At 42.5% G+C, this 14,800-nt stretch overlaps 1 long non-coding RNA gene across 1 annotated transcript; it reads left to right on the top strand.

Moving 5' to 3' along the window:
* The first annotated feature begins 5,239 nt into the window (after positions 1-5,239).
* LOC115459514 lies at positions 5,240-9,381 on the top strand. The gene is made up of 3 exons (XR_003940288.1): positions 5,240-5,285; positions 7,419-7,441; positions 9,277-9,381. It is a non-coding gene; the product is annotated as an uncharacterized LOC115459514 (long non-coding RNA).
* The last annotated feature ends 5,419 nt before the right edge of the window (positions 9,382-14,800 follow it).

Below are 14,800 nucleotides of genomic sequence, written 5' to 3' on the forward strand. Positions count from 1 at the left end.
AGTGGTTAGAGTGGTGGACTTTGGTCCTGGGGAATTGGGTTTGATTCCCACTGTAGGCCCAGGCAGCTCCTTGTGACTCTGGGCAAGTCACTTAACCCTCCATTGCCCCAGGTACAAATAAGTACCTGTATATAATATGTAAGCTGCGTTGAGCCTGCTATGAGTGGGAAAGCACGGGGTGCAAATGTACTAAAAATAAAATATGGGGCACTGGAACTGAATATCACTGGTGCCTGCATATCTCTCAGTTCCACCCTGACTCTGCCCCCATTTCAGCCCTCCACTTCCTGGACAGAACTTTTGCCAATATTCAGTGGTTAAAGGCTACTGAATATTGGTTCATGACCAGTTCAGCGCAATTTAACTAGGCAGATGCCTACCCTGTCTGGTTACATCACGTGGAATATTGACCCCTCAGAATTCAGTTACCTGAAAGAAATGATCTAAAGTGGAAGGAACGTCTCACATTTACTGTTGAGTCTGAAATTGTGGTTAAAAAAAAAAATTCATATGCTAATCAATGATGTTTAATTTTCACAGGCAAAACTTAAAATGCACCTGAAGCCTCTGAGAAAGAATCTGAAAGATCTTCTGAAGTTTAAATGTGCTGAAAGGAAGAAAACTGAAGTGCTGAGGGTGGGTGTCTATGTCTCCTTCTGAGCCAGTTTCTGCAGGCTTCGGCTTGTCCTGAAATCATTACATAATTGAAATTAATTGCACCCCATCGTGGTACCTCTCTCTTGGCGGCAGATTATAGAATTGCCTCTCAGTGCCTTCATCACATCATGGCTGAGCTGATCTGGTGACACTCACAGATGTGTTACATGTAGGTTTCTGCTCATTCAGGGATGGGTCTGTCCTGATGCCTTTTTAACTGAGTTCCAGGATACAGATTTCAATCTTAAATAACTCCTGTGATGTGGAAGCTCATTTTCATTTAATTTAATCATTTGTAACCTGTAACTTTTAATGGGTTTTTGAGAGCTCCAGGATAGAGTTACGGATTCTGGATCCTCTGGTGTCACAAAGCTCAGCAGAGCTGGTGTTAGGTGAACTCAGTGGTCCTCAGGAAAATAAGACTAGAAAGGTAGAACTTCAGGCTGAAGCAATGTGGCTGACAGAGATCTTCAAGCAATCTCAGCTGGACATCGTGTACAGCCAGTGGGTGAAGTGAGGGTCCCGTAACCACAGCTTCCTACCACTCCACCTTCTCTTTAGTGGCAGCACTGCAACTACCTTCAAATCACAGGCATTGTGCGTCAACATCAGGATGTGCTGGTCTGTGACCACTTACTTTATTGGGGTTTTTGGAGGAGTGGCCTAGTGGTTAGAGTGGTGGACTTTGGTCCTGGGGAACTGAGGAACTGAGTTTGATTCCCACTTCAGGCACAGGCAGCTCCTTGTGACTCTGGGCAAGTCACTTAACCCTCCATTGCCCCATGTAAGCCGCATTGAGCCTGCCATGAGTGGGAAAGCGCAGGGTACAAATGTAACAAAAATAAAATAGATATTATTGGAGATTCTACATGGAATGTTGCTATTCCACTCTATCCTCTGCCTTAGACACTCTTGCACCTTTGATGACCCGCCCTGTAAGGCGTACAAAACCCCAACCTTGGCTGACTTCTAATATCCGCTACCTACGTTCCTGTACCCGCTCCGCCGAACGCCTCTGGCGGAAATCTCGGGCCCTTGCTGATTTCTTACACTTTAAGTTCATGCTGACCTCCTTCCAATCTGCTCTTTTACGTGCCAAACAGGATTATTATATCCAACTGACCAACTCTCTTGGCTCTAATCCTCGACTTCTCTTCACCACATTGAACTCTCTCCTCAAGGTGCCCCCTCCCCCAACTCCCCCTTCATTATCTCCTCAGACCCTTGCTGAATTCTTTCACAACAAGGTTCAAAAGATAAACCTTGCTTTCTCTACCTCACCAGCTCTCCCTCCACTAGTCCGTTCCCCTCTCTCTCCTTCCCCTCATTCCCTTTCCTCCTTTCCTGAAGTTACTATTGAGGAAACTACACTTCTCCTTTCTTCCTCAAAATGTACCACCTGTTCCTCTGATCCCATTCCCACCCACCTTCTTAATGCCATCTCTCCTACTCTTATTCCTTTTATCTGTCACATTCTCAACCTCTCACTTTCCACTGCGACTGTCCCTGCTGCCTTTAAACATGCTGTGGTCACACCTCTCCTTAAGAAGCCTTCACTTGACCCTACTTGTCCCTCTAATTACCGACCCATCTCCCTCCTTCCTTTTCTCTCCAAATTACTTGAGCGTGCTGTTCACCGCCGCTGCCTTGATTTTCTCTCACATGCTATTCTTGACCCATTACAATCTGGTTTTCGCCCTCTCCACTCAACCGAAACTGCGCTTACTAAAGTCTCCAATGACCTATTACTGGCTAAATCCAGAGGTCAATATTCCATCCTCATTCTTCTTGATCTTTCCGCTGCTTTTGACACTGTCGATCACAGCATACTTCTCGATACCCTGTCCTCACTTGGATTCCAGGGCTCTGTCCTTTCCTGGTTCTCTTCCTACCTCTCCCTCCGCACCTTTAGTGTTCACTCTGGTGGATCCTCTTCTACTTCTATCCCTCTGCCTGTCGGCATACCTCAGGGTTCTGTTCTTGGTCCCCTCCTCTTTTCTATCTACACTTCTTCCCTTGGTTCATTAATCTCATCCCATGGCTTTTCCTACCACCTCTATGCTGATGACTCCCAAATCTACCTTTCTACCCCTGATATCTCACCTTGCATCCAAACCAAAGTTTCAGCGTGCTTGTCTGACATTGCTGCCTGGATGTCTCAACGCCACCTGAAATTAAATATGACCAAAACCGAGCTTCTCATTTTCCCCCCCAAACCCACCTCCCCGCTCCCCCCGTTTTCTATTTCTGTTGATGGCTCTCTCATTCTCCCTCTCTCCTCAGCTCGAAACCTTGGGGTCATCTTTGACTCTTCTCTCTCCTTCTCTGCTCATATCCAGCAGACCGCCAAGACCTGTCGTTTCTTTCTTTACAACATCCGTAAAATCCGCCCCTTTCTTTCCGAGCACTCTACCAAAACCCTCATCCACACCCTTGTCACCTCTCGTTTAGACTACTGCAATCTGCTTCTTGCTGGCCTCCCACTTAGTCACCTCTCCCCCCACTTAGTCACCTCTCCCCTCTCCAGTCGGTTCAAAACTCTGCTGCCCGTCTCATCTTCCGCCAGGGTCGCTTTACTCATACTACCCCTCTCCTCAAGACCCTTCACTGGCTCCCTATCCGTTTTCGCATCCTGTTCAAACTTCTTCTACTAACCTATAAATGTATTCACTCTGCTGCTCCCCAGTATCTCTCCACACTCGTCCTTCCCTACACCCCTTCCCGTGCACTCCGCTCCATGGATAAATCCTTCTTATCTGTTCCCTTCTCCACTACTGCCAACTCCAGACTTCGCGCCTTCTGTCTCGCTGCACCCTACGCCTGGAATAAACTTCCTGAGCCCCTACGTCTTGCCCCATCCTTGGCCACCTTTAAATCTAGACTGAAAACCCACCTCTTTAACATTGCTTTTGACTCGTAACCACTTGTAACCACTCGCCTCCACCTACCCTCCTCTCTTCCTTCCCGTTCACATTAATTGATTTGATTTGCTTACTTTATTTATTTTTTGTCTATTAGATTGTAAGCTCTTTGAGCAGGGACTGTCTTTCTTCTATGTTTGTACAGCGCTGCGTATGCCTTGTAGCGCTATAGAAATGCTAAATAGTAGTAGTAGTAGTAGAAGGCTGCGCAGGCTTCTGTGTCTGTGAGTCACAGAAGCAAAAGCTTGCGCGGCCACATTGGTGATCTGCAAGGGCCGACTTCTACATGGAATGTTGCTAGTGGAATAGCAACATTCCATGTAGAATCTCAAATAGTAGCAACAGTGGAGGAGTGGCCTAGTGGTTAGGGTGGTGGACTTTGGTCCTGAGGAACTGAGTTCAATTCCCACTTCAAGCACAGGCAGCTCCTTGTGACTCTTGGCAAGTCACTTAACCCTCCATTGCCCTATGTAAGCCACATTGAGCCTGCCATGAGTGAGAAAGCGCAGGGTACAATTGTAACAAAAAAAAAAAAAAGCAAATTGAGAATAGAGTCAAATTTAACAGTAGTAACCAGAAAACTAAGAAGTCCTTTTACTAAGCTGCGTTGGTGCCTAACGTGTACCCAACGAACATCAATTTGGAGTTACTGCCCGGCTACCGTGTGGCCTGGGAGGTAATTTCATTTTTTACACTTGTCTGTTATGTGCGCCGGAAAATAATTTTCAGGCACACGGCGGAAACCAAAACACATGCCTACACCAGCGCAGGCCATCGGCACGCCTTAGTAAAGGGCCCATAAGCCTTAAAGAATCAATGCCCCCTTCCTTCCCTTCCATCAACATCCCTTCCCCCTCTCCCTCCCTCCACTCCCTTCCCCCAACCGTAACCACTTATTTTGAAAGTGCTCACAGTGCTGTCATTGAAGAGAAGGTAGATCAGTGGAGAACCACCATTCAACAAGATGTTCAAAGCGGCAGGGCCAGATTATGGGGTAAGAAAGAGAAGGAAGCAGGAGATAGATACTAGGAGAAAGAGGAGAACGAGATGCTAATGAATACTGAGGAAGGGAGAGAATTGGGAGATGCTGAGAGTAGATGATGGGGAAGAGTGAAATGGAGGCTGCTTGTAGTAAGGGGTGAGAATAGGAAAGAAGGGAGACCCCTCTTCTCACTTAGAAATGATATGGGGACAACAGTGGTACCAAGATGGATACAGTTCACATGGGGAGAGAGGCAGAGGGAGTTGCTGGGCAGGGGATGGAGGAGATTGTGAAAGGGGGATAAGCTTTTGAGTATGGTGAGAGAGGAAGGCTGGGAAAAGAGTGGGTGGTGAGAGGAGGAAGGCTGTGCTGGAGTCACCACTGTTCAAGGCGGAAGTGCTGTACCAGAGCCACCACTGAGACGAGGGTAATGGCGCCAATGCAACAAAATCACTCTAGTGTTACTGTGAATTATCTCTCCTTGTTTAATCCAGAGAGAGACAGAGAGGAAAAGGCAGATAGTTGAGTCCGAGTTTGAAGAGTTGCACCAGTTTCTGAATAAGGAGAAGCAGATCCTTCTTTCGAGATTGGAGGAGGAAGAGAAGAAGATTCTCCAGAGAATCACGGAAAATGTGACCCAGCTAGAAGAGCAAAGTTCCTGCCTTATGCAGTTGATCTCCGAGACACAGGAGAAGAGTCAGCAGCCGGCCACCGAGTTACTGAAGGTGAGATTAACAAATCTATTTCTAAGGAGGTTACAGATCTTCTAGGAGGAATCAGGGAATTCAAGTAGCAGATCAAAATATCTTACATAAGGGCTGATTTTTCAGCCAGCAGCTGCACTTACCAAATCAGAGCTTTTAAAATAAATTCATGGGGCTTAAATGGCCAAATCCTCCTGCTCTGAAGAAGGTGTAAATTGCTGTATGTGCTCTACACAAGTCATGTGTTTTTAATGATCTATATTTGAGTCATTGAGTGAAAAGGTACCAAACGTGGGTTACAAATAACAGGGATAAAGGTTATAAAAGTTTGGAAGGGTAAATTGGGCAACTTTCCTTTTTGAATGTTTTGTTTACTGTAGGGTCAGTAGAGAGGGACTATACAACTTTTTCACAACATTGATGTTTTTCATGTTCTACAGCCTAAAAACTGTGGGTATGTGATTTCCAGGGTTAATTACTTAATTGATAAACATTTCTTATTTTTTAAAGATGTAGAGTTAGTCCATTGCCGAGGCTGAAATTTTGCAGGGTTATACAGTTGATATCCCTCTGGTAGAAATAAGTCACTTACCCCACTTTTGATACCTTTTCACCCAGACATCACAACTCCACCTCTGCCCAAACCAGGCCCTTGAGAGCCTCTACATGCAGATCACGGATCAGAGCCACTAAGGAGTTTGGGTGTTTTTTTATAGATTTTTGGATGCTGATCATAGAAATGGCATCAAAAGTTTGTAGCTGTTTTGTGATTTATTTATTTGTTACATTTGTACCCCGCGCTTTCCCACTCATAGCAGGTTCAATGCAGCTTACATAGTAATAGGGTTACAAAGTATTGTGGAGAGAGTACAAGCAGCAGAATAATAAAGGAGAATGTGGATAGGAGAAATGAAATGAGGGAAAGGGGATAAGTAGGGGGAAAAGCATAGGGAGAATGGGTGGAAGTCGTGGTCGAAGACAGTGTCATTGTCAGGGTTGTGGTCTAAGTCATTATTTTTGTCACACTATCAGGTTTTGGGTAGATGTAGGTTAGATCGGCTCATTTGGGTAAGCTTGCTTAAATAGTTGGGTTTTCAGCGATTTCCGGAAGGGTAGATAGTCATTGATTGCTCGAATAGATCTGAGTAGGGCACTCCGGAGCTGGCTGCCTAAGAAGGAGAAGTTGGATTCATTCTCTGATTGGAAGCCCAATGAAGCTTTACATGAAGGGGAGTTGCGCTATCAAATCGTGTTTTGCCAAAAATGAGTCTAGCTGCCGTGTTTTGGGCAGTCTGGAGTTTTTTCAGGATTTGGGCCTTACAGCCTATAAAAATACTATTGCAGTAGTCAATGTGGGTATGTACTATGGATTGTACCAGGTTACGGAATGTTTTCAGGGGAAGATATGGTTTCTTGCGTTTCAGTGTCCACATCATGTTGAACATTTGCTTCGTAGTGGATTTTGCGTGATTTTCTAGTGTTAGATGTTTGTCTAACGTCACCCCAAGAATTTTCAGGTTGTTGGATATGGAGATTGTGATGTCAGGGGTATTAATAGTAGTTGGGAGGGGTGCAGAGTGTTGGGATGAGAGGATTAGGCATTGTGTTTTCTCTTGGTTCAGTTTCATCATAAAAGCATTGGCCCAAGAGGTTATGATGTTCATGCCGGTAGTTATTTTATCAGAGATTTCTGTTAGATCTGTTTTGAAGGGGATGAAGATGTTGACGTTATCAGCATAGAAGAAAGGGTTGAGACCATGTTTGAATAGGGATTTGGCTAGGGGGATCATCATAAGATTGAAGAGGATTGGGGATAGAGTAGATCCTTGTGGTACATCGCAGTCTGATGACCAGGGAGATGAAATTGATGACATTGATTTAACTTGGTAGGATCTTGTGGTGATGAAGCCTGTTATCCATTTAATGATATTTCCGCCGATCCCAATTTTGTCTAGTAGTTTGGTTAGAGTATTATGACTTACCATGTCAAATGCACTAGATAAGTCGAATTGTAGAAAAAGGATGTTGTTTCCAAATGCTATATCCTGTTTGAATTGATTGAGCACAGCTGTGAGTAGAGTATCCTAATGTATAATGTGTTCTCATAAACTGTGAAATCTAACTAGAAATATTCTCTGTCTCATTTCCCTTTAGGATGTGAAGGATGCCCTGAGCAGGTACAAGTTAGTTTTCTGTCATTTTCTATGCGGCTGGATGGATTTTGAGTGAGAAAGAAGGGAATTAATTGATTGGTGAAAGGGAAAGGAGTAGTTTAATGGTGGGCTTTGATCTTGGCAACCTGGGTTCGAGCCCCACTGCAGCTCCTTGTGACCTTGGGCAAATCACTTAACCCTCCATTGCCCCAGGAACAAAAAAAACTCTATTGTGAGCCCCCTAGGGACAGAGAAAGTGCCTGTATATAATGTGTACAGTGCTGCATATGTCTAGTAGTGCTGTAGAAATGATTAGTAGTAGATGTGGAATTGAGAATGGGAGAAAGGGAGGTGGGATTAAGTGAGGAGAGGGAGAACTAAAGTTCAGAGGAAGCACTGAGAAATGGAAGGGATAAGATAGAGGATGGGGAGGAGAATTACAGACCAACCTTCCCTTCCCCCTGACTCTCCCCTTTCCATCCCTGTACTGACAGAACTTCTCTCCCACCATCCTCCCTGATATCTCCTCTCTTCCTGTCGTCACCTATTTGGCCCTCCATGAATCCTCTCTTAATTCCCCACCAAACTTCACCCTTTCAAACTCCTTTCCACCTCTACCTTGCCAGTGGTGCTGCCACTTAACCGTATTGCAGAAGGAGTTGCTGGTGATGGTCTCTGTTCTGACGCTGTCCATAACAAAGCAATTCTATAAAAATGTGTTTATATTTCTTTGAAGGGTGACTAAACATGTGGATAATGGTGACCCAGTTGATACTGTATATCTGGATTTTCAGAAGACATTTGATAAAGTTCCCCATGAATTTCTCCTGAGGAAAGTAAAAAGTCATAGGATGGGATACAGTGTCGTATTGTGGATTATAAGAACATAAGAGTAACCATACTGGGTCAGACCAATGGTCCATCTAGCCCAGTATCCTGCTTCCAACAGTGGCCAATCCAGGTCACAAGTACCTGGCAGAAACCCAAATCGTGGCAACACTCCATGCTACAAATCCCAGGGAAAGCAGTTGCTTCCCATGTCTGCCATAATAGCAGACTATGGACTTTCCAAACCCAGATACGCTAACCACTGTTACCACATCTAGCAAAGAGTTCCAGAGCATAACTATTTGTTGAGTAAAATAATATTTCCTCCTATTTGTTTTAAAAATATTTCCTTGTAGCTTTCTCAAGTGGCCCCTAGTCTTTGCACTTTTGGAATGTGTAAAAAATTGATTTACTTCTACACATTCTACACCACTGAGAATTTTATAAACCTCAATCATATCTCCCCTTATCCATCTCTTTTTCCAAGCTGGAGTCCTAACCTCTTTAGCCTTTCCTAATCCGAGAGGAGTTCCATCCCTTTTATCATTTTGGTTGTTCTTCTTTGAACCTTTTCTAATTCCGCTATTGGGCTCATTTTCAAAACATCTAAAAAGTGGCATAAAGCAGCATTTGGATCTTTTTCTCACAAAAACACCCAAATCAGTATTTTCAAAACCTATTTTTAGACATTTTTCTATGAAGTCCGTCAGATATGCATTCAAATCTCAAGGGACGTGTCAGGGGCTTGTTCAGGCTGTGACTTGTGCGTTCCTAAGACTTAGATGTTTTTCAGCCATAATGGAACAAAAGAAAAACATCCAGGTCTAAAACTTAGATGTTTTGAGCTAGACCTGTTTTTATAACGAATAAGGCACAAAAAGGTGCCCTAAATACCCAGATGACCACTGGAGGGAATCAGGAGTGGTTTCAAAAATGAGTCCCATAATCACAGAGTGTTCATGGGATATTTCATTCCTTCCACTGTCACATCTCTATCCCCTGAGTAATCCCAGTGACTCTCTAACCCATAGGTGTGAGAAAATGAAGTTTCCAGAATCAGAGGCTGTTTCTACTGATCTGAAAATGGGTTTCCAATTGAGCTTCTCTCAGCAGCTGAAGAAATGGATTACAAAATTTGGAGGTGAGGAATTGATCCCTTTTTAATTTGGTTTGTCTTCTTTACAAATGCTCTGGATGATTCCAGTAAAAATGTGCAGAAATATTTTTTTTTTGTTTGTTTCATTTGTATAAAAGTATAAATCTGAGAAACAGACACCACAGTAGGACACAGTGTTACATTGTTCAGCCCCCAGGAAAATACAGTGTTGCACTGTTCACCCCACAGTAATTTATACAGTTACATTGTTCACTCTGCAGTAAGTTACATTGTTACACTGTTCAACCCACCTCAACTGCTTTCTAAGGAACAAATCCCAATATTCACCTAACAGGGACCTTCGTTTAATACTTCAAGAAAAGAAAAAAACCCCTTATAGGAAACCTACTTTAGAAACTCAGGAACTAAATATTTTTGTATTTATTTGTTTAACATAATTTATAATCTGCAGTTCTAGGCACGGTATAATTCAGCCTATATAAAGGCAATAACACATTTAATCATGACCATGACATTCATATCAATTACTGGCAGACATATTAATTCTGTATCATTAACATACACTCTGAATACCTGATAAACATAACAGTATTTATACTTTAGTGATGATCAATTACGAAATGCCTGAGAGTATATAAAAAGGATTTTAACTGTTTCCTAAAGTTTAAGTGATCAGCCTATAATTGGGTTTCTCCTGGGAAAGCATTCCATATATTAGATCCAGCCATTGAAGGAATAATATTGAAGTTGTGATGTTCAGCCTCTTTTAAACACTGGCCACTGCAGGTTTTTTATACCTAGATTTCCTGTGCTGGGCTGTATCTTATACCGGTACTGAGTATGTGGATATACGTTGACTAGCAATATTCTGATGGGTACCAAATAGTAACCCAAAGTTACCACATCCTTTTTGTTGTCCTAATTTTATCTAGATAGTTACCCAGTTACTGGACTAAATTTTGCCACTAATGAGGTAACTTCTGACTCTACCCATGCTCAATCTCCAGACCATCCTGGCACTGCGTCGATAATGCCGAGACAGGCTGTACAAATTTCAGCGCTATTATTTATAGATCTAAATGTCATCTGCCAGTTGGATTCTGTCTCCCAGTCATGTAAGGTCCTCTTGCAATTTTTCACAATCTTGTATTTTAAGAACTTTGAATAACATTATGTCCTCAGCAAATTTAATCACCCCACTCATTAGTCCCATTTCTAAATCATTTGTGACTAAGTTAAAAAGTGGAGGTCCCACCACAGAACCCGAGGAACCCCATTATTTACCCTTCTCCATTGAGAATATTGACCATTTAATCCTACTCTGTTTTCTATCTTTTAAACAGTTCTTTTAACCAGTGTAGATTAGAAATTGGTTATTGGACAGAAAACACGGGGTAGGCATAAATGGTCATTTCTCTCACTAGAGGAGGGTGAACAGTGGAGTGCCGCAGGGATCTGTACTGGGACCGGTACTGTTTAACATATTTATAAATGATATGGAAATCGGAACGATGAGTGAGGTGATCAAATTTACAAATGATACACAACTATTCAAGGTTGTTAAAATACGTGTGGACTGTGAAATATTGCAGGAAGACCTTTGGAAATTGGAAGACTGGGCGTCCAAATGGCAGATGAAATTTAATATGGACAAATGCAAGGTGATGCACATTGGGAAGAATAATCTGAATCATAGTTACCTGATGCTAGGGTCCACCTCGGGGGTCAGCGCTTAAGAAAAAGATCTGGGTGTCGCAGATAATACGCTGAAATCTTCTGCTCAGTGTGTGGCGGCGGCAGCCAAAAATCAAACAGGATGCAAGGAATCATTAGGAAAGGGATGGTGAATAAGACTGAAAACACTATAACGCTTTTGTATCGCTCCATGGTGAATCCGCACCTTGAGTATTGCGTTCAGTTCTGGTCACCGTATATCAAAAAAGATATAGCGGAATTAAAAAAGGTTCAAAGAAGAGCGACCAAAATGATAAAGGGGATGGAACTCCTCTCGTATGAGGAAAGGCTAAAGAGGTTAGGGCTCTTCAGCTTGGAAAAGAGACGGCTGAAGGCGATATGATTGAGGTCTACAAAATCCTGAGTGGTGTAGAACGAGTAGAAGTAAATCGATTTTTTACTCATTCCAAAAGTACAAAGACTAAGAGACACTTGAGGAAGTTACATGGAAATACTTTTAAAACAAATAGAAGGAAGCGCCGAAGAGTACGAGGCTCCTCTAGGAGGAGGAAGACTTTCTTGGACATTTGGGGCCCATATATTTAGTCACTACATACAAGAGGTAGAAGTCTGGTACTAAATTCCCTTTGATTCTGAGGGAGGTGAACATAGATTATAGGTTGGTTAACTTCTGAAAGATACCTTAGTGGGGGTGGGAAGGGGGGGAAGGGAAGAGGGGTTGGGTACAGTACAGGGGGGGGGGAGTTTGCGGGGTGGGAAAGTGATAGTGACACTACAAGGATGCGATGGTTGACTGGCAGAATTACAGTATAGGGTGGGGAAGAAATGAAGCTCAGTAAAGCAATGCAATAACAAATAATGACCACAGAATGTTGTCAGTAGTTTATATTTTATTTTGAACTTTGTTGAACAATACCTAGGTTGCTATCTGATACATTTTTTTTAAATTTAATATATATGTTTCTTGACAACGGTCATGTACGGCACTTTTGCATATATATGACAATGCTAATAAATACATTCATCAGAAGGAAGGGGGAGGAGGGGGAGAGGGAAAGGGAGAATTGGGGGGGGGGGGAAGAAAATGTTGATGATAGACGTTCAGTTGTATTAGTACAGGTTCGAATTGATTATTACCAGATTTATACTGCTTGACATGGAAATGTTTAACATGTGCATTCATCAACAAAAATTGTTTAAAAATAAAACAAATAGAAGGAAATATTTTTTTACTCAACGAATAGTTAAACTATGGAACTCTTTTGAGGCAGACATGGGAAGCAACTGCTTGCCCTGGGATTTGTGGTATGGAGTGTTACCATGATTTGGGTTTCTGCCAGGTACTTCTTACCTTGGTTGACCACTGTTCGGAAAACAGGGTACTGGGCTAGATGGACCCTTGGGCTGACCCAGTATGGCTACACTTATGTGCTCTACACTAGCACCGTCCTCCTAGCCACTGGGTCACAACTGCCTCTGGGTGGGTCTCCCACTCTCAAGTTTTCCCCAGTGATTTTTAGGTTACTGAGGCCACACTCCCAGTGGTCCCACAGTTCCAAGAAAGCACTCATAGACCCATCACACAAACCACCAGGATTCTTTATCAGTCCAGATAAACAGGGCAAACAAACTATTATGATTATTCTCTTTAAAATATTGAACAGTGGAACAAAATAGTACAAATAGCAAACAATAACATGTAACTGAAATATTGATCAATTATAACACTAACTAAACATCTGTATACTGCCTAAACAGTACCTGGGAAGATCAGGACATATAATTAACCAAGCCTCAGCAAAGAGATCTGTCTCTCTTTTCTCCCGGGCTAAGACTAAAGCAACAGTCAGCAACAACTGCTGAGCAATTTCAAACTCCAGGCCAATCAGAGCCCAGTCAACAAGTTTTACTGCTGCTTGCTTCCTGCTTGAGTTAAAGAAACACCACCTGCTGGCCAAATAGAAGAAATACACTTCAGGACATAATTAAAACAGGAAAATATCTAATACGTTTTACAGGCTTAAAACACACTTCTTCACAAGGATATAGTAGGGATCATCATGTTAAAACCCAAATATCAGCATTACCAGCATGTTGCGCACTGTTGACGTACTCTCCCACCGACACTTGAATAAGAAACATCAACTGTAAGGCACTGCTGCTATAAAAAGACAAACAGCATGAATAATGCGTAAGACTGATGTCACTTCATACTGCTAATAAGCTAACAAATAGAAAAAAAATATGCTCATTGTATATAACAACTTAAAACAACAAGCAGGTGTCTTGTCCCACCAATTTCGGCACCGAGTACAAACGATGAATAAGTATAAACAGTTTGTATAAATAAATAAAAATACACCACCTGAGCAACATATCATTAGTAATATGAACACAGCCAACGGCTTATAAAAACGAAACAGATTATCTTGTAAACTACATAAAAAAGGAATGAAAAACAAAACGAAAAATACAATGCAAAAAGAGAAATTAAAAAAATAAATGGAATATAAAACAAGCAAAAATTACACCAAGCGCCGAAGTAAAAGTCCCACTTTTACCAGCTACTGAAACACTCACAAAAGAAAACTCTCCCTCCAACACTTAAACTACAAAGGAACATCTGGGAAGGCTGCTATTTTGAAAAAAATGGAGAAATGGGAAAAGAGCAGCACCTGTCACGTAATAAATAATGCAGAAGGCTGGTGTCACATAATGAAAAAAATAGCACATATCGCATATAAAAAAAACAAAAAGCTAGCGTATTTTCCAGTCAATATCACACTAATTATGCAGTCTTTTTCTCATTATTATGGTTGCTTAAAGGGGGGGGGGGGAGGGAATGGTTTGGGGGTAGGAATATGGTTGTTGTTGTTGTTTATATGACTGGATACATATGTTTTTGTGGATTTTACACTAAAATTAATAAAAAATGATTTAAACATAAAAAATACTGACTGCCGTGGGCTGAATATGGTCTGGATAATGTCACAGTCTTACTTTAAAACAGCTGTACCATCAGTTCTGCCCAAAGCAACAATGACCTCCTATTGAGTATAACCTGAAGAAGGAATGGGTGATAAGGCAAATTTGTTTTATTTTGTTTCATTGCACCCTGGAAGTCTTGTGTTTGCTTTGTCATAAGCTTATTCCTGGGATAAGTGGTGGATGCTTGGAATGCCCTCCCGTGGGAGGTGGTGGAGATGAAAACGGTAACAGAATTCAAACATGCATGGGATATGCATAAAGGAATCCTGTGCAGTAGGAATGGATCCTCAGAAGCTTAGCCGAAATTGGGTGGCGGAGCAGGTGGGGGAAGAGAGGTTGGTGGTTGGGAGGCGAGGATAGTGGAGGGCAGACTTATACGGTCTGTGCCAGAGCCGGAGATGGGAGGCGGGACTGGTGGTTGGGAGGCGGGAAATACTGCTGGGCAGACTTGTACGGTCTGTGCCCTGAAAAAGGCAGGTAGAAATCAAGGTAAGGTTTACACATATGAGTTTATCTTGTTGGGCAGACTGGATGGACCATGCAGGTCTTTTTCTGCCGTCATCTACTATGTTACTATCCAGCTTATAATCGAACGAGAATAACGCCCAAGTTCCGACCTAAATCGGGAGATGGGCGTTCTTCTCACAAAAAAGAATAAAGCGGTATAATCGAAAGCCGAATTTGGACGCTTTCAACTGCACTCCGTCGCGGATGCGGACAAAGTTGACGGGGGCGTATCGAAGGCGTGTCGAAGG

This window comes from Microcaecilia unicolor, unplaced genomic scaffold (assembly GCF_901765095.1).
Source record: "Microcaecilia unicolor unplaced genomic scaffold, aMicUni1.1, whole genome shotgun sequence".
Classification (NCBI taxonomy): domain Eukaryota; kingdom Metazoa; phylum Chordata; class Amphibia; order Gymnophiona; family Siphonopidae; genus Microcaecilia; species Microcaecilia unicolor.